General features: G+C 37.4%; 1 protein-coding gene and 1 long non-coding RNA gene across 3 annotated transcripts in view; one reads left to right on the top strand and one right to left on the bottom strand.

Moving 5' to 3' along the window:
* The window catches only part of LOC147839117 (uncharacterized), a 490241-nt gene that overhangs the window by 271551 nt on the left and 198843 nt on the right, over window positions 1–19847 (bottom strand). The window lies entirely within an intron of this gene.
* The window catches only part of ches1 (checkpoint suppressor 1), a 73116-nt gene continuing 63267 nt past the window's right edge, over window positions 9999–19847 (top strand). Inside the window, 1 exon segment of one of the 2 annotated variants that reach the window (NM_001122745.2) lies at window positions 9999–10158. The gene's annotated coding sequence lies outside the window, so the exon portion shown is untranslated. 2 annotated transcript variants of the gene reach the window in all.

Raw genomic sequence — 19847 nt, 5'->3', positions numbered from 1 at the left:
ATTTGACTAATCTTGTTTGACAGTCTATGAAACCTATTCAGTTTAGCTATGAGCAACTCTACATACGACCGTTTTGTTATATATAGATTCAGCTCAATAGGAATGATTTAAAGGAATTAACATTTAAAGAGATAGTTTACCAAGAAATGATCCATTGCTGTAAATTTACTCAACCATACAGGGTGTAGATTTCCCAAAATGCAAGTAAACAGCAGGTGGAACTTTCAGACAAAATAATAATAATTAATGACAAAAAAATAATACAGGTTATGGGTCATTTCTGTTTTCAGTTCATGCGCTAGTATCAGTTCATCATCATCATTATCACTGGGTGTTAATGATGTTCCTTTGCTTCTTTCATTCTTTATTTGGTCTCATATATGCATTTTTGTGTATGGTTGTGTTCACCTTGAATTATATTTAGTTGTGGTGTGTCCTTCAATTTTTATGTAATAAAACAATATTTTACTATACCACTGTCTCCATGCACTTTCATACAACCTGTCATCTAAATAGAGACTCCTGACATAAAGATTTAGAATGATACCTTAAGGTCTAATCATGTCCAGAAGCTGAATATTGGTGATTTGAGTTTAGAATTTAAAAATGTGAAATGTTGTTACAAAAACCCATTGATCTGCTTCATAAGACACGCGTTGACCCCCTGACAGCGTATGGGTTCGTTTTATGTCAGATTTGTGCTCTTTAGGAAGCAGTGCCCACTGCCCAACACCATTATATAGCATGGAAAAGCCAAGATAAAATTTCAAACTACTTTACTGTGGTTATCTAAAAGAAAATAGTCAAATAAAATACACCAACAATAGCTTAATGGGGAATAAATGATGGTGTAATTGTCATTATTGGGTGAAGTGTTCCTTTAAAGTAATTTCTGCATGAGCTTTTTAGTCTTTCAAATCATTCTGGAAGAGTTTTGGAGGTTTTTTGCACAGCTCTTGCTAAATCTTCTGCTGATGATCAGTTCATTTGATTAGTAATGCCTGAATTATTTTGTTTGATGCTATGCTGTTCATCTGAGGTTTTATTTTCCATATTTTGAGACCAGCAAAGATCACATGATTTTGTATGTTTTGATATGGAATAATTTGAATTTTATAGGGTGTTCTGGTCTTGCATAGCCTGATCTCAAACTGACTGCTAAAGATCTGACAACTTTGGCAGCTTTGAATGGTCAAGATTTGCCCACAAAACTACATCACTTTCTTAAAACTTTCTTCTAGGATTTATTCATTATTTTGGAATGCATTTCGACTTCAGGTTGACTAAGATGACTGAAAGCCATATGTTTTCTTTGTTAAAAGCATGTTTATTATTATTATTATTATTTTGTAGCGTACTTGTCAGTATCAACAAATAAAAAGACACTTTACTGATTTTCAATGATGTCTCTGTCTTACCTTTATGACCAAAGTTACACTTTTTTTGAAAGTTTTTCACTGCCATTAGAAAAAAAAGTCAGTGAAAAAGGTTAAGCATACCTGCATGTTTGTCCAGTAAATCTCACATACATTTAACAATCCAGCATTTAGTCAAATAATTAATGCAAATCATCACAATGTTATTATCACAATAAGAAGTATGCAGGTAGTAAATCATTAATTCCTGAATGTCTCAGATAACAAAAAACTATACTACTACTTACCCAGGTACAACAGTGAGCAATTTGCTGACAACCATGCCATTGCAACACATCTGGTTTGGCTTACCACTCTTTAATACCAGCTAGAAATTTTAGAGAATTGAACATAAGAGTAGTAAATGTCAAATCACTCTGTCAGGGTCATTTCTTTTATTTTTTGCACACATAATTAAGTTATTTTAAGAGTCAAACTATCAAAATTGGTTCTTCAAGAAAGAGACATGACAAACCTCATGACAAACTTGTCTTAAGTTTGTCTTTTAAAATTCCATTTAACTGCCTCAATTAAACCTCTTATCAATGTAAACATCACAGCTTTTAAATCTAATCAGACTTGTTTCCATATGGACTGGTTAAGATTGCTGCCTATTTAACTTATATGACTTTAAATCTGCTGAAGTGTGTGGCGGGGAAGGCGTAGTCGAACGCCAAGCAATGGTGGAGAATGGGTTGAAAGACCGGCGGATGGTAAGTAGATCAATCAGAAGTCATAATTAACACCTGTTTCTTCTCAGTGATTGGGTTGGAGAGACGCCTTTTTAAAGCGAGAAGAAAGACCAGTTGAGAGAGAGAGAGAGAAAGAAAGAAAGAAAGAAAGAAAGAGAGAAAAAAATATATATAAAACACTTTGCTTACCTGAATCGCTGACCCTGTCTTCTTTGTCCTTCATCTCAGAAGAACCTTATCAAAGTAAAGCTGAAACCCGGGAAGAAGACAGGGTCAGCAATTCAGATAAGCAAAGCGTTTTATTTTTTCAGGTGAGCACATCAATGGCCGTTTTTTATTGAGTTGTATGGTACGGGTCGTTAGGTGTCACCTTTATCAGGCCTACGTTCCACTGCTAAAAGGGTACTAATGGTACTCCTTTGCTGGGTGTGGCGTACGACAGAAAGATTCACTCAACGTCATTCTCGCTCAAGAAAATGTCAAAGTAAAACTGTACAGGTTGTTCACATATATGAGAAGCATTTCCCACAAAACAGATGCTTTATACACATAAATACTTTGTATGACATAAATGTTCATTACTAACCTTTCTATGAACATGATTTGATTATGACTGCAGATCAATGACAGTGCTAAATAGCCTACTGTAACGTCTGTGATTATATAAAATAAATACATAAATGCAACAGATATGAACAAATACAGACCCTTACAGTCTCTGATATTTTACTAATTACAGAAAAAAAACTACACACAGCATACATTTAGTCCTTATTTTGGGTTAAAAAAACAACATAGCCCAGTCAGGGCAAACCTTTCATCTGTATCTTTAATCTAAACCAGCACATGTAACCTTTGTTAGAAAGTAATTCCATCATTCCAAGTTCATGATAGTCAAAGAGGTGTTACTAATAGTAAATATGGCCGTTTGTTTTAGATTGCTGAAAGAATCATTTGCTCCTTTGTTTTTTTTTTTCTGGCTTCTTCTTTGTTTGTTTTTTTTTTTTTTTTTTTTTTGGCAGTCTTGCTTTTGTCTGTTTCTGAAAGCATCAGATGTCAGAAGCACTTCAATAATGACGTGCATGTATTATCAGCTCAAGAAGTTTGTTATTTTAACAGTGAGTGCAAGCGAAAAAGCAAAACCGCTCACGCTTTAGACGGCATTGTAAAAAACTACAGGGCACAGGGTAGATTCTTCTCTTCTTATTGGCTTTGTGGCTGTTCATCAAGATGATGACAAGGTTTGTTTGAGCTGGGGTTAACCATAGCTCGTTATTATATGTATATATTATTACAGTGTTATGTCTCAGCTGTGTTTTTAAAAATGGTGGTTCCTCTCCTTGTTGCACGAGTGAGTGATGTATCTCTGTAAACCAGTAGCGTTCAGTTGTGCCTCTTGCTCAGCCTTTTTGTACCCTTTTGTTGTGCTACATACCCTTTGCAAAAGGTACCCAAAAAGTGGTACGGTACAGTTCGCATTTAGGTACTTTTTGACAGTGGAAACATAAAAGCGTACTGTACCGATCATTGGAAATGGGCCATAAAACTCTGGGTGTGTGTGCGTGGTCTCTCCTCTCTCTCCACTGGGCCTTCTTCTTCTAAAAAGACATCTCTCCAACTCTGTCACTGAAAAGTAACAGGTATTACTTATGACTTCTGATTGATCCACTTACCAACCTCCGGTCTCTCAACCCACTTTTCTTCATTGCGGGGTGTTCGTCTAGGCCTTACCCACCACAAAGTGTGAAAAGTATGCACTAGAAGTTTAACTGCAAGTCTGTGGACAGTGCTTGGTGTGACGTCTGAGGCTGAGATTAAAGTGTTTCTCATGTTATATTTTATAGGGTTTCTCAGGTATGTTTATATTGAATTTAGCATGATTGTCTGAAAGCGAAAAAAAATTCAATGAGCTTAAATAGGACCAATTGTACTGCAGCTTTATGTTTACAGTGGGCCTGGAACAATAACCGGTTTCAAGGTTTTTCGTGGTTTGGGAAAGTCTCATCTCATCTCATTTTCGTCCGCTTATCCGGGGCCAGGCCATGGTGGCAGCAGTCTTAGAGAACTCCATACTTCCCTCTCCCCAGATACATCCTTCTGCTTCGCTGGGGGGATTCCGGGGTGTTCTCAGGCCAGCCGAGAGACATAGTCTCTCTAGTGTATTCTGGGTCTTCCCTGAGGCCTCTTCCCTGGTGGGACATGCCTGGAACACTTCCCTAGGTAAGCGTCCAGGAGACATCCGAAACAGATGCCAAGCCACCTCAGCTGACTTCTCTCAATGTGGAGGATCAGTGGCTCTACTCCAAGCTCTTCCCAGGTGACAGAGCTCCTTACCCTATCTATAAGGGTGCGTCTGCCACCCTGCAAAGGAAACTTATTTTAGCCGCTTGGATCTGAGATTTTTTTCTTTCAGTCATTACCCACAACCATTGGTGAGAGTGGGAATGTAGATTGACCGGTGAAGTGAGAGCTTTGCTTTTTAGCCCAGCTCCTTCTTTACCACAATAGACTGGTACATCGATCACATTATTGCTGCCACTGCACCAATCTGCCTATCAATCTCACATTCCATCCTTTCCTCACTCGTGAACAAAACCCTAGCGTTTGGTAAAGTCCCATTTTAAAAACACTAAAATGTCCCGCGGTATTCCCAGCAACAAAGAACTGTTCACTTCTAAAGCTACTTGTCAGCCATGATTCAGCAAACATTTAAAAACATATCGCTGATACACCAACATCCAGGCATGTTATGGACCTGACCAGTGCAGGGGCTTACTTTATATCCAAAGATGTCTTCGCAAGTTGTAAAGAAAACTGTGTTTTTGAAACTAATAAAGACAGCAGGAGTCAATGATGTATTGTAATTTTTTAGCCTGACATGTTTACTGTTCCCACATATTTGAAATGTTTCTTAAAATTAAATATATTGTGTTCAATGGTAGGAAAGTTGTTGTTTTTTACACAGACATTTAAAAAGAACATATTTTAGAGCAGGAATCACAATACTGTGATATTTTTATTTAAGGTCATCCTGACAGAATCATATACCTGTGTCCTGACATTTTATCCTACCTATCAGATTATACTACCAACAATGTATTTGAATGGTTCTGAGGTTCTAACCCTGGGGTTAGTGATTAGCAGGGCCAGATGGAATCTGCGGACATTTTTTGCTATTTCTGTGGAGAATTTTGGTAAAAATCTGCGGATTTCTGCAGAATTATTTTGGGAGTATCCAGCGGAGTATTATAACTAAAACCTTAATATGTTAAATAAAAAGTAATAAATTAATGAATAAAAACTGAATAAAGTCAGATTTACACATTTACACAAGTAAATAAACAGAATTAATAATGGGCTAAAAATCTGCAGAATTCTGCAGAATTCTGCGGAATTCTGCGCGTGCAGATTCCGTGTGGGCCTAGTGATTAGCTAGATTAGGGCAACTATTACCGCTTCATATCACAAGACTCCATATTTAAAATATACACTAGTAGCAAAATCTGATGGGTAGCATATTGCATCATCAAAATGCGATATGTAATTTTTGAATGGGAGGCAGGACAATCTGACATGGTAGGACAAATCGACAGAACACCGGCCTATGCCTAGTCTACAGTATAATCCTACACATTCACATTTAAAAAAGCATCAGGTCAGATTCCCCTAAGGACTGTTCAGACTCTCTAGATAACCTGCCTACTGATGTGTGCAGTGTGTTTTCAGATGGTGTGTAAGCTGAGGCGTTTAATGGGGATCCGGACAGCCCGGCGGCTCTATGAGCTACGACTACAGTAAGGCAGTGATGTGCATCCACTGTGTGGTATGTGGACAGGCATGTGGGCACTGACATGTGGGTTCCTCCCCTCTATCTGATTAATGGCTATGTGAGAAAGCAGCCACCCTTTCAGGCCCCTCCGACTTTCCAAAATAAACAACTCCTGCTTTTTGGATTACTATCGATCCGAGCAGCCGCTGAAGATGAGTGTGCAAGGGCGAGATCTCTTTCCCCCCTTCTTTGCTTTCCCTGTAATCTGTGCTTCTCTCACTTTATCTCCAACCTTTCAATCTATCACTCAGACAATCATCTTGTCTCTCACCCTGCAATTGCGGTTCACCTGGAGTTGATGTCTTTGTCCTTTTTTGTCTCGTGAATGTGACCACCGTTGTTTTTGACTACTGTAAAATCGTTTAAAGCCCCTTAAAAAGAAGTATGAGTGCCAGAGGAGGGATAATGTTATTAATGTCAGAGATCTACAATGCCCTTGCCATCTTCTCAGCAGATTGGTATGCCGTCTTCTGCTGGAGCCTGTTATTAGAGTCTCCTGAGAAATGCTGAAATGCAGAGCACAGAGAGGCCTATTTCTTGCACCGTGCTCAAAATATGCTTTTTCTGCCCATTCCTTGAATATTTTTAGTTTTTTTTTTTTGAGCTTGTGTCTGAGTGGTCAGTTGTCTGCCATCGTCTCAACAGTCTGCATAAGGTTTGATCCACTTTCTGGCCAAGAACATGCTTAAAAATAGAGGTTCCAAAATAGAGTTTATGCAGTAATGCCATGGTAGGACCATACTGGGCTCCTGAACGTCCACATGAAATCAAAATTTAAAATTATTAATTAGCTTTTTTTTAATAGAGCACATTGTTAGTCCTAAAGTACACATAAAATCAAAACTTACCATATTGATTTGGTTAGCTTACATTGCTAGTTTTGTTGTGAACAAATGATCTGTGCAAGTCATTAAAAAAACAAAAAAACAATTGTTAATAGAATGCAAATCTGAAAATGCACTTCTTCTGTGTTTTCAGTTAAAATCTCAGATTACGTCTGTCTGAGGTATTGGACTGATTAACATATTTAACCACGCCCCTCCAACTGTCAGTTTTGACAGCGCTATGATGATAACAATCAGAAAAGGCTAGGAAGAGGTGTCTGTTAGGCTGTAATAACTCTCCCGTAATCCTTTTCCCAGTCTTTCTAAATGAAATGACTACATCAAATCAGCTCTTAGTAGAAAACAACAAGCCATGCCCACTGTTTTCCCATTTGATATTCTGTTTCTCTTGGAACTGAGACACAAACAAACAAACAAACAAACAAACAAACAAACAAACAAACAAACAAACAAAAAGGTGGCAGCTTCAAGTTCATGTGGACTTTGAGGTGTTTTGGTAAACTTTAATTATAATATAATCATTTTGCCTTCTTTGATGATGCTATTTCCTTGTACTGAACTAATTATTCGACTATGCCTAAGTAAATCTAGATTTTCTTTATAAATGTAATGTAAATTATAAATGTAAATTGTAAATTAAAATTGATGATTCAAAGAATCTAGATTTTTTACAAAAAAAAAGTTGGGACAGTTTGGAAAACGTAAATAAAATAACAAAATAAGTAGTGATTTCTAAAATTACTTTGACTAGTATTTCATTGCAGACAATACAACAAACATTATTTAATTTGTTCCTCATGATTTTTATTTTTTTAAAACAATTATTGACTTTTTTTTTGGTTCTTGCAACACATGTTTAAACAAAGTTGAAACAGTAAAGCATCACAACACTTTAGTCCCTAAAAGACATTTCAAGAGTTCACACTTAGCTGATAATCAATAAAGCGTATTTGGCATGCTGTCCCGGGAGAGAGCCCTGAGCTCGTAATATCCTCGAGCCCGGGGCTCCCTCCCGTTAGAAGGGCGAGAGGGGAGTTCGAGGTCAGGTAGGTCTCGAAAACTCCCCTGCTTGTCACCGTGAGAAGTGTGAACTGAGGTTGTATTGGGTGATAATTTGTTTTAGTCAATTTGGCTATGGTTCATGTTTTGGACGGTGGGAGGAAACCGGGGTACCCGGGGGAAACCCACGCGAACACGGGGAGATCATGCAAACTCCGCACAGAAACACCGACCGGCCCGAAAAGTTGAACCGGCAGTGTTCTTGCTGTGAGGCAACAGTGCTAGCCACTGGGCCGCCGTGTCGCCCATCAGGAAAGGAGGAGGATGAAGGGGTGGAAAGGGGGGAGCTTCAAGACGAAGATAACTAGAGTGATAAACTCAGGTTATTTATAATGCTTCCGTAATCATCTAATGGGGCTGATTACGGAGCTAATAAGGAGCCAGCCGTGTTGATTATAAGCACGTGATCCTCTCGAAATTAGTTTATGAATAAACCACACTTAGGGACTAAAGACAACACCATGTGATGAAGTGTTACAGGTTTAGTTTAGTCCCATTTATCCTGTAAACAAGTCTTAAGGCGACCAACAGTGTGGGGTCTTTGTTGTTGCATTTTTCACTTAAGAATGTGCCACAGATTCTCTGTTAAAGACAGTTCAGGACTGCAGGCAGGCCAGTCAAGTACCAGTATCCTCTACCTCCACAGCCATGATTTTGCAATGTGTGCAGATTGTGGTTTTGAATTGTGTTGTTGAAATATTCATGGGTGTCCCTATAAGAAGGCATCATATTATGCTCCAAAATCTGTACTTTGCAACAGTAATGTTGCCATCACAGACGTGCAAGTTACTTTTGCCAAGGGCACTGAGAAAGCCCGATACCATGACAGATCGTGGCTTTTGGACTTGTTGCTGGTAACAGTCTGGATGATTCTTTTCTTTTTTGATCCGGAGCACACGATGTCCATTTCTCCCAAAATATGCATGAAATACTGATTAATATGACCACAGTACATGTTTCCATTGTGTGTTAGTCCATCCCAGATGTCTCAGAGCCCAGAGAAGTCAACGATGCTTCTGGACACTGTTAACATAGGGCTTCCTTTTGGCACAGTAAAGTTTTTACTTGCAGTTGTGAATGTAACTACATATTGTGGTACTTGACAAGGGTTTGCCAAAGTAGTCCTGAGCCCATGTGGCGACAACATTTGTAGATGAATGATGGTTCTTGATGCTATCCTGCTTGAGGAATTGGAAATCACGGTTGTTCAGCTTCTTGCCCTTGTCCTTTACGCACTGAAATTCAATGGTTTCTGGATGCAGCCTTTATGATGCGAGATGAGATGGCATCACTCAGCGATGCAATGTCAGACACAATGCACTCAATGAAGTGAGTGACGTCACTGTGACGGTAGGGTTAGGGTTAGGTGAGCACATTAATAAGCATTTGATGCAGCTCAGATTGGACTGCACCAGGTCTGCATCCAGACCCTTCTTCTGAAATTCCTCTAGATTCCTTGAATCTTTTATTATGTTATGCACTGCCAAAAGTAAAATATCCAAATGTCTTTTTCTCTTTCTTTGAGAAACATTCTTTTAAAACATTTCAATAATTTTTTCATGTATTTGTTGGTGATCATTACCCCATCTTTGCTCCTAAAGGATTAGACCTTTCTAGGAAGCTGACCAGACAAAACATGAAATATTTAGTGTTCATATTGTCTGTGATGATACAAGTCAAAGTAAATTTGGGAATCACCTTCTTTCTTTATTTAAGTTTTCCATACTGTCCCAACCTTTTCTGAATTGAGAAAACTGTGACTGAATCTCATTCATTTACCTGCAATCCAATCAACCAATATGCAACCTAGTCTTGATTGCCGAAGCCATACTCATAAATCTGCTCTGTCTCTGATTTACTGTCCCCCACTGTAACTCTCCATGGCAGCGTTAGATCTATCAGCACCACTTTTTCTCCCTGAATCCCCCAGTCCTGATACACACTAATGTTTATAGCCTACCACCTCATGCAGGCTCTCAGCAGTGACTCTGGTGAGCAGGGCTTCCCCCCTGAGCCTCACACATTAATGGCATTTCTAGATGCACATGACTAGCACTAGGACCCAGAGAGCGTTGCATTTCTTCCAGGGGTTGCCTAAGCCTCAGCGCACACCCCTGCTCGGGAAAAACTGAGATATAGGAAAAGAGAGAGAGGTCGAGACTGGAGGAACGCTGCGCTGTTGTTGTGGTCGGTCAGTCAGTCAGTCAGTCCAGGAGCGCTGCTCGGTGGAAATGGAGGAGCTGAAGTGCACCAACTGAGCAGCGAGGAGAGACGAATACATGTGGACGCGCTTATTCGGAGCTGATCAGGATTAAAAGGTGAGAGTGTGAACGCAAGCTCGCGTGCTATCATTTAGTGTGTTTACTGCAGCGGGCTTCAACAAAAGGAGGCAGGAGAGTGTTTTCGGACATGCGTCTTGTGAAGGATTGTGGAAATGAGTCATCACTGTGTGCGCGCACGAGGGGAATACTCGTGTGTTTGTGTGTGTGCGCGCGTTTAGGGTGCTTTTCCTGTCTGGAAGGGAAAGACGGCACAGTTTTGTAGGTGGAAAACGCAAGGCTGGTCGATTGCACTGCGAAATGACGTGTCGCAAAAGTTTGCTGTGGATCTGAAAGGAAACGCACATCTGCTTGGAGCCTCAGGTTTGTATCTGAGGGGAGGACAGGTTTACCACAGACTGCTTGTGATCTCTGTGATAGCCTGGACAGATGGTGGTAGGCGTGTTTGTGCGTGCGTGTGTGTTTGTGTGTGTGTCTGTGTGGCATGTTGTGTCTGTCAGGCGGAAAACTAGTTAAGAGAGGCAGATCTGATGAGGACCACAGCAACAGCAGAAAGACGCCTCGGTCTGACTGGCTCGACACAGCTGTTTGTACACATGAATGCTGTTTGGTTTTAATCGTGCTGCCACGTGTGTGTGTGTGTGTCTGTCTGTGTGTGTGTGTGCGCGCGCGCCTTGTGCGTTTGTGTTTGTTTAAATAATCTGTTTGGAGTCTGTTTACATGCCGTGTACACTTTTGGGATGCACGTTTGGATTCCTTGGCGACTGTATCACAGTGTTGTCTTCATCCAGATGCTATTCCATGTGAGATGTGAAGAATGTTTTGTGGTGCTTTATTTAAAACGTGTGCATTGGCTTGTTTTTAGGGGGAAATGAGATTCTGTGTGAATTATGCTGGCATTGCAAACACAGTCAATCCAGAAATCAGCTACAATGTGAGAGCTAGTCAGTGGGCTTATGAGAAATATGGCTTTATAAACTGATTATTTAATGTTAATGCTGCAGAAAATGATAAATCTGTCGTAATTTTCATTGTCATTTCTTGTGCAGGGGCAGATTTAGAGATTTTTGGGGTCCTAAGCAATTCCACCCATGAGGCCCAAAAGTTCTAAGATGCACCTTCAATTTTTTTTTGGGTGGGGAGTTTTTTTTTTTCCTTATGTCATTCCAACTCCTTTTGTACATTTTATTGTAATGCGAAATAAAATAATAATAACACAAACTTTTCACAAATTCACAACTAAAAATAATAAATGAACTATTTTGTTTTATGATCTTTACTGATTTGACTGCTGGACTGGTATGGACCAGTGGACCAGTGGGGATTGAAGGTGGGGGACACATCTGCGCTAAAATAAACATTTTAGACCCTCACCATACAAAATATAATAGAAAACAAAGTTATATATAATTTATAGGTATCAGTAATACTTTTAGGTATTTATTTGGGGGCCCTCAGATTTTCTGAGGCCCTAATTGGCCTCTTTCTTTGCTTATTGGTTAAAGCCGCCCATGCTCTTGTGCCATTTCAAAGCAAATTACTTTGTACAAAATCGGAGGTGTTTTAAAGAATGTTGATTAAGAAATGAATTTAGTTTGCATTGATTTGTTGTATGCACACAAAATTGCTGAACTAAAAGAAAAGAGGGACATTCTCATTCTTTACAATAAGTTAATGTATTTACTAACATGAACTAATTATGAACAATAATTGTTTATAATTCATTTATTAATCGTAGTTCAACATTTACTAATGCATTATTAACATCCAAATTCATGCTTGTTGACATTAGTTAATGCACTGTGAGCTGAGATTGTAAATGTAATCTGTGGGGTTCATTGTTTGTTCTGTTTAGTAAATGCCTTAACTAATACAACCCTAAGTGTTACCGAAGAGAAAGCACAGATATTTGGCACTCCAGTCAAAATATATATTTTCACCTTTTACCTTTTGTTACCGCTTGCATACTTCTGTTGAAACTTTGCAAACACAGACAAATGTGATATAAACAGTGGTGTGAATTAGGACTGGGCCGATAAACAATTTTACAGTTTTTCTTAGTTGCTTTGGTTTATTTCTCACAACACTATTTACATTTGCACAACAGTTAATGCATTTCTCAAAACGATTAGTACAAACTGCAAAACCTAGTTGATAACCTGCAAAAGTGTGTCTCGTGCTCAAAATGGATAGCCCATACCTCTAAAGCAAGTATTCATGTCAATGTAAGTGTCAGTGTCATCAAGATGGAAAGTCCAGACACCATTGTTTATGAACAAGATAGTCAAATGGCTTTGTCATGTTTTAATTATGACAGTTTACTCTGTGAATTGTTTCCAATGCAAAAAAGTCGTATTTTGGCGACACATCCTGAAAATGCTCAAGACAGCACTATATACTGTTTGCACAGCCATTTGAAAACTACAGTAAAGTTAGACATCACTGCATTTAGTGAGGATATATGTGTACAAGACACTGAATATGTATGTTTCACATTGTACAGTTTTACTCAGTCACCTTGGTGCATTTCTCACACTATTTACATTTGCACAACAGCTAATGCATTTCCCAAAACAATTAGTCATTTGTGCACATCATAGTAGCAGTTTCTTATTCCTTCCAACAAATTGTAAATGCTTTTGAACATGCATCAATTGCTTTCATACAACTCTCTGCTATTTATAACATTATCATTTGCTTGTGTCATGTCAGTCAATTACAATTTGTTGGAAGGAATGAGAAACTGCTTCTATGATGTGCACAAATGACTAATTGTCATGACTGAGAAAAACTGTAAATTGAATCGTGATAAAATTTATGTTAATAACAATAAGCTGTGCACTTTTTTTACTCTATACTGATTTAAGTTCACAGCAGAAATGTGCAACAATGGGAATCATAAAGTGTGTTTAGGGTTGCACAATACCATTTTTTTTTGATCCTTATACCAAAATTCTGAGTATTGACCAATACAAATCTGATCCCGATACTGTGCCTTTTTGTTAAACATAATACATTTTATAGTTTATAGTTCTAGTGACAAAGGGGGTTATAGTATGCCTACATGACAACTGCCTAGTGCCTTTCGTGGCTTTTGTTGACTACATAGAATATAGCACACGTGCAAGATCGGATTTGCATCAGTACTAGCTGACTGATACCTGATCCAGCAAAAATACGCGGTATCGAATCGATATCAAATCTAAGTATCGGGATCAGTGCAACCCTAAGTGTTTTGATGATTTATCATATATAATATAAATGTAATATTAATTGTAAATAGAAATTGCTTGCAAATTTTACCAAAAAGTATAAATAAACAAGTTGAAAATTGTTAATTTAACTACATTTTGATGTAGAAAAGTAGCATTTTGTCCCCCAACTGTGGTTAAATTCTAATATATACTCTATTCTAATTAGATGGTTTAAATAACAAATTTATTAAAGTTCTATAAACCGTTTTATTTATTATTTGAAGTCAAACTATGTGTAATTTGGTTTACCAAGTAAACATCATTAAAGTTTTTTTTTTATTGTGCTTTTCTTAATTATTATCGTTCCAAAGCAATTTTACAAAAGGTGCAAATTTTTACATGACAGTACAAATCAAAAAGCGTTAAAGATTTGCGTATTAGATAGACATTGTGTGTATAAATAGAGCTGCACAATATATTGTTTCAGCATCAATATCAAAATGTGTGCATTCTCAATAGTCACATGGCAAGATATGCAATGTTGAGTCTGGATTATAGTTTACCAGGAGCCACAGAATTGTATTCAAATACTGCATTAATACAGAATTTTGTTAAGAATTTTGCCTTGTTTCTAGTCCAGATATATACATTTCAAAACAAAAACAAAAGTATTTTATTTGCTGCAGTGTCATATATATATGTATATATATATATATATATATATTTTTTTTTGTTTTAAGAACAAACTTTAAAAGAAAAGTTAAAAACAACAATGTTTTTGCTTAATCCAATAATTTTTAGAAATTTGGTCTAGAAACAAGTCAAAGCAAAGCAATAAAAGCACTTTTTATTCAGTTTCTGTACCTGAACACTGCTGGACTCCATAGAAAATGATGAAATAGTGTCATTATTCAAATCTTCTAAAACAGTATCCTGTATTGCAATATTGTTTGCTGAAAATTAAAATCTGACAATATTAGATTTTTCCAGTATAGCTCGACAATATATAGTGTAGCATTCTAAAATGTGATGTGTATAATTAGCTTTCAATGAATCACTTAAGAAAGATATTGATTGATTGGCTGGTTAGAAGCAATGTAATACTTTTGTCCTAATTCAACCAAAAACAACGTAATCGAATGTACGTTTTCACGTAGTATTACGAAAAAGAAAATATACAACTATGTGCAAACTTTCACCATAGCAAAGCTAATCCTCAGTATATGAATCCATGTGAAAACAAGTGTGACATTGTCATTATTCTGTCACATTTTTACTGTTTGTGATGTAATGCTGCAAGACAGTGAGTATCAGGCCATAAAATAGCCCATACTGATGCAGGAACAGTCAGAACACTGTGTTTCCTCTCAGTGTCCTTGAACTTGTTTGAGAGAAAGAGCGAAGCGGTGTTTAGTTTCAGGCGCTGATGTCATGACTCATGATGTCATGCTGGAGTCTGACTGATTGCTCTGCAGCCTAGCCTCTGATTGGTCCTTGGCTGCTTTTGGCCGTGTGAGTCACTGACTGATTTTATTTTTCATAAATATTTACTGGCCAGTCACTGGTAAAAGTTGTGTGTGTGTGTGTGTGTGTGTGTGTGTGTGTGTGTGTGTGTGTGTGTGTGTGTGTGTGTGTGTGTGTGTGTCTGTGTGTCTGTGTGTCTGTGTGTCTGTGTGTCTGTGTGTCTGTGTGTCTGTGTATTAGGGCAACTGTATATTTTAAGCATTTGGAGCACTCTGTGTTTTGGTCCAAACTAAGCAGGAGATTGTAATGATTAGCTGTGGTTATCTTTACAACTGGAGCACTTGCAGCAGTTAAAGGCCAGATTTCATAGCAGAGAGTGGTGATGTCATGTCCTTTTGAGTCATAAGTGATTGATCATCTTTGCCTTTATTTGTGCCATTATGTCATTCTCTAAAATGGTGTAAACAGGGTCTGTGTGCTTTTCAAATCAAGTTATTAGCGGTGCTTTCTTAGGTCATGAGTATTGATGTTGTTTTTTATTTAAAGCTGCATTCAATTAACTTTTTTTTTTTGTTTTAAAAGGACCTGAAATTGCTTTTGAGCAAGGATATAACCAGCCAGTGTTCAAAACTGTCCGTACTCTAGCCCGATTCAAAGCGGTAAGCTTGTAGTAATGTTTTAGAATTGCATTTATGTTTATTAGTTTAGCAGAATTTTTATCAAAACGACTTGTATGTAAATACTATGTTAAGTCTCTGTTTGTTTTGATAATTTTTTATTGTTGTAACAGATAACAGATCTCACGGTTCGGATTACTTTGTTTTTTTTGTCACGGATCGGATAATTTTTCGGAACAGCCAAAAGCAGAAGGAGACTAAATAAATTTGCTTTCCATTTATTACAAAAACAGTACTGCAAGACACTTTTGGTTTTAACAAACATAACTTGGAGCTGTAATTTTATTACAAATAAAATGAAAAAATAATCAGATCAAAAAAAATGAACGAAAACATTCAGCTCTGTAAAAAATTCACAGTTACTACTACTGTTGCTGATGACATTAAATGTGAAAATCTAACATTCTAATTTGTGCTACCTATAGAGCTGCACGATTCTGGCTGAAATGAGAATTGCAAAATTTATTTATTTTTTATTTTTTTTGCCTAAAATAAAGATCACTACTTTCTCACGATTCTGTTGTTGAGTGGGCTATTATTATTGTTATTCTCAAACATGTGGTAAAACAGCAATAGGCTTTGTGTAGCTGTACTGTTGGTTAAAATGCTAATGCTATTTTTTTATAGACTTGGAATGGTGGACTTAAACAGACTTTACATTTGTAATGGTCATTAATGCTGATGATAATTGATGTTGAATTATTGTGTTTGAGACATGCTTACAATCTTTAATTTTTTGCTTAAAATCTGTCATTGACATGATTGTCGTGAATACAGAGGACTGGGTGGGTATTTTTGCATTTCAGCGGGTTTTGCATATACTTTTTGAGCTGGAATCAGTCAGCTACATCTGGCAACACCGTGTGCGCTTTCAGTTTCATTTTTACTGCTAAGAGCGGTTCACTTCACTCTGTGCCACAAACTGAATGTTATTTACAGCAGTTGGGTTGCACAATTAAGATTAGGCAGATTGAAAGTGTGCTCTCTCAGTTGGCTAGTAAGACTGTAACACATAGACACCATGCATGCATTTGATCTGGGCGGGGGAAATTAAATAATACATATTTCATATCGCAGCCACTTGCGATTTAGATAATTGCAAACATTTTTGAAATCGCAATTCGATTTCTATTAATCGCACAGCCCTGTGAAACATTATCGTAATATTTTTTTTAGCTGTCTATAGAAGAACATTTTGAGTTCTATTTCAGTGAACCAGTTCTTTAAAGATCCATTCATTTCTCAATGTGAAGAACATTTTAATCATTTACAAGTCCCTTTTCTGGTAATAATATAATAATAATTATATTTCTTTGGTGAAAAGAAAACATGGGAGTCATGAAGTAAATGAAAAATCTTTATTTTTGCTGTTTCTCTAGGTGTTCAGACATGATTTAAAAAATACAACAGAAGGATTCATATCTAGGAATGTCATAAATAATAAATAATTGAACTCTGAAAAACACACTGGAGAAGCCATATAGACTGCCTTAGCAACCACATAGCAATGCCATGGTAACCAGCAATAACATCCAAGAATCCAAGATTTCATGAAGAGTCATAGAGATATAAACGATAATCTGTTTCTAAAGTCTAATCTGTTCTATTTATGAATCGAAAAATATATGATGGGATGAGATTGAAAAAGTGTTATTGGATCTAAATTGTAACAATCAATAATTGTAATAAGACATGCTGCAGCACTTCAAATTGAGTACCCACAAATTATTCTGTGAAGGAATCTTAATCCAAAATATAATATTTAAACATATCCTAAGATCTAAAATCTGAGAATGTTAGTTCTGAGTATATATTAAGCTACAGCATGTGCAGAAAAGCAAAAGAGTTTTCAAAGTCTCTTGACTTCATAGGCATCATCTTCATATATGCCAGCAGCAGATGTTTACACTGGCCAGTAAAGGTCAAACAAACTAAAGCTGTAGTATGTCAAGAATCTACATCTTCCATGGTGTTTCCTCCACCTAGGTTGTTAGATCAGGGTGAAGGTAAGGTCATGTCAATGTGAAAAACAAGGGGTGAAGTCAGATACATTTACAGAAGATAGGGCCTGTGGTTTTGACACCTTTTGAGCAAAAACAGCAAAGCAGCACTTTCCTCAGCTCTTCGAGAAAAGCTTGTATACAAATGCAACGCTAGAATGAAGACAGAATTATTAACCTTCCTTTAAAAGTTGAAGTCTTTTTCTTGGGGGTGTCAAAATTAATTGTTTCTTAGGTGCACCGCGATGCAGACGTGGACAATTCGGTATCGGTTCAGTAATAATCATAACCGGTTATTATTGACGTCATTTACCTCATATGTGTTCTGTCGCGAGGGAGGCGAGTGCAAGTATTTACAACGCTTTAACTGCTTAAAACTCATAAACTGTGCACAATTTCACTGTGTGTTTGCTGGATCAGTCTTTAACTAACATTAACAGCAAAACCCCCTATTTCACTGAGATTCACAGAATGAAAGTACTCCATTTCTCTCTCTCTTACACACACACACACACACACACACACACACACACACACACACACACACACACACACACACACAGTGACCCATTTGACCTGCTGGCATGACTTTTCTTCTTCTTTTGGCTGTTTTACAGCTTTACTTCAGGATACAGAAACGAGCGCGTGTCTGCAGAGTTTTCCCACCCAGCTCTGAGCGCCCCCTGCCGGTTATTAGTATCACTCATCTGTAAAGAGCACAGCGCGCAGGAGCCAATCGCAACCATTTTTGTTGAGGATGTGACCAATCAAAGAGGTCTAAGAGAACTAGACAAGGATCAGAAAGTGAGCTGGATATTTATATTGTTTATATTATTTAATACTTAATGCTCCTGTTGTTTAAAGGTAAAGTTTATATATCTGACTGTTTTAAATGACAAAATAGTATTACAAATAGCATATAAATATAAATGTATTCATACATTTTAATACAAGAACTGCTGCTGTGAAGAAAATATAAACCCGTGTATGAAAAGCACCGTCAATGCACCGTGATGCTCCGAAATATCGAATTGAACCGAATCGATGGCATGATAATCATAACCAAACCGAACCGAACCGTGAGACTAGTGTAGGTTCACAGCTCTACTTTTTCTTTTAGGGGGAGATTTTATTGTTTTTTGATTTTTATAACTATTAATTTTTATATGTTGTTCACCTTTATTATGATAGGACAGTAGAGATTTCAGACAGGAAAGCATTGGCAACAGGGAGAGGGAAAGGATCAGCAAAGGAACTCGAGCAAGGAATCGAACTCGGGTTGCTATTTGTCAGGGCCTGTACCACTAGGCTATTGCTGCTGATGGGAGAGATTTGTTTAATAGCATTTTCAAATATAGTTTTAATAGCATTTCTTTTGTCTTCCATGATGATAGTACATAATATTTTTTATGGTTCCGTTGCTAGTATTTTGCAAAAAAAAGTGCAATTTAGTATCTTGCTTGTATTGTGCAATTTAAAGACTTAATAGTTAATACATTGTAAACAAAGCTGGCTTCATGTTGTCCCAACTCAAATTGATGTTACTTAATTGTCTTTCCAAATTTAAGTGGAATTAACATAAAAACAATTAAATTGCCACATTTCCACAATCCAGCCAGTGCGAGCCAGGGCTTTTATTGGGCTGGGCCAGGCCAATAGCCCAGGAGCAGTGACTTCGAAATCATGTCGCATTTCCGCTGTAGGGCAAAAAACTTGCAGAGCAGCACGCAAAACCCACCCCAGAATGCCCCTGAATCAAACGTCACACAACCTGCCCAGTTCGGCGGGAAGAAGTTAAACCAGAATCAAGCAGATAAAGCATGCCATCATCCCAAAACGATTAAAATAGAGACAACAGAAGCAAGCAAATGACATGTTTACAGCATTATTATATGTCTATACGCAATGTGTCATCCAAACGTTTGGGCTGTGAGTGCATGTGGTGTCCCAGTCTATTGACGTGTGTTTCAGTTACAGTTTGGAGGTGACGTGATTGGTACACAGATGCTGCTCATTGTTTGATGTGCTTGTGGGAGACACATTCCCAATCCAGCAATCACCTTAATATGGAGCTCAGAGCTTTGTTGATTGTCCCATTTTGTCATGATTTTTCATTTTGTTTACTATATAATATTTATGTTCTTGTTAAAATAAATCTTATTTTGCATGTGATGTTGCATCTGGTCCTCCTTTTTGTTACAACTTAAGAGCCGGCTGTAAAACCAATCAAAACATAAAATGAAAACAAAGGAGCTATTTATTTATTTACATTTATATATTCCAGCTAAACTAACGGAAATATTTTTTTCAGAAGTAAAATATAATACAAAATACTGTGGAAAAGTATTCTTGCTCTGTTCAGCATAATTTTGGAAATATTTAAAAAACAATTA

This window comes from Danio rerio, chromosome 20, assembly GCF_052040795.2.
Source record: "Danio rerio strain M-AB ecotype USA chromosome 20, GRCz13ab, whole genome shotgun sequence".
NCBI classification, from domain to species: domain Eukaryota; kingdom Metazoa; phylum Chordata; class Actinopteri; order Cypriniformes; family Danionidae; genus Danio; species Danio rerio.
The sequence above is the reverse complement of the archived record's forward strand: the minus strand, read 5'-3'. Positions and strand labels throughout refer to the sequence as shown.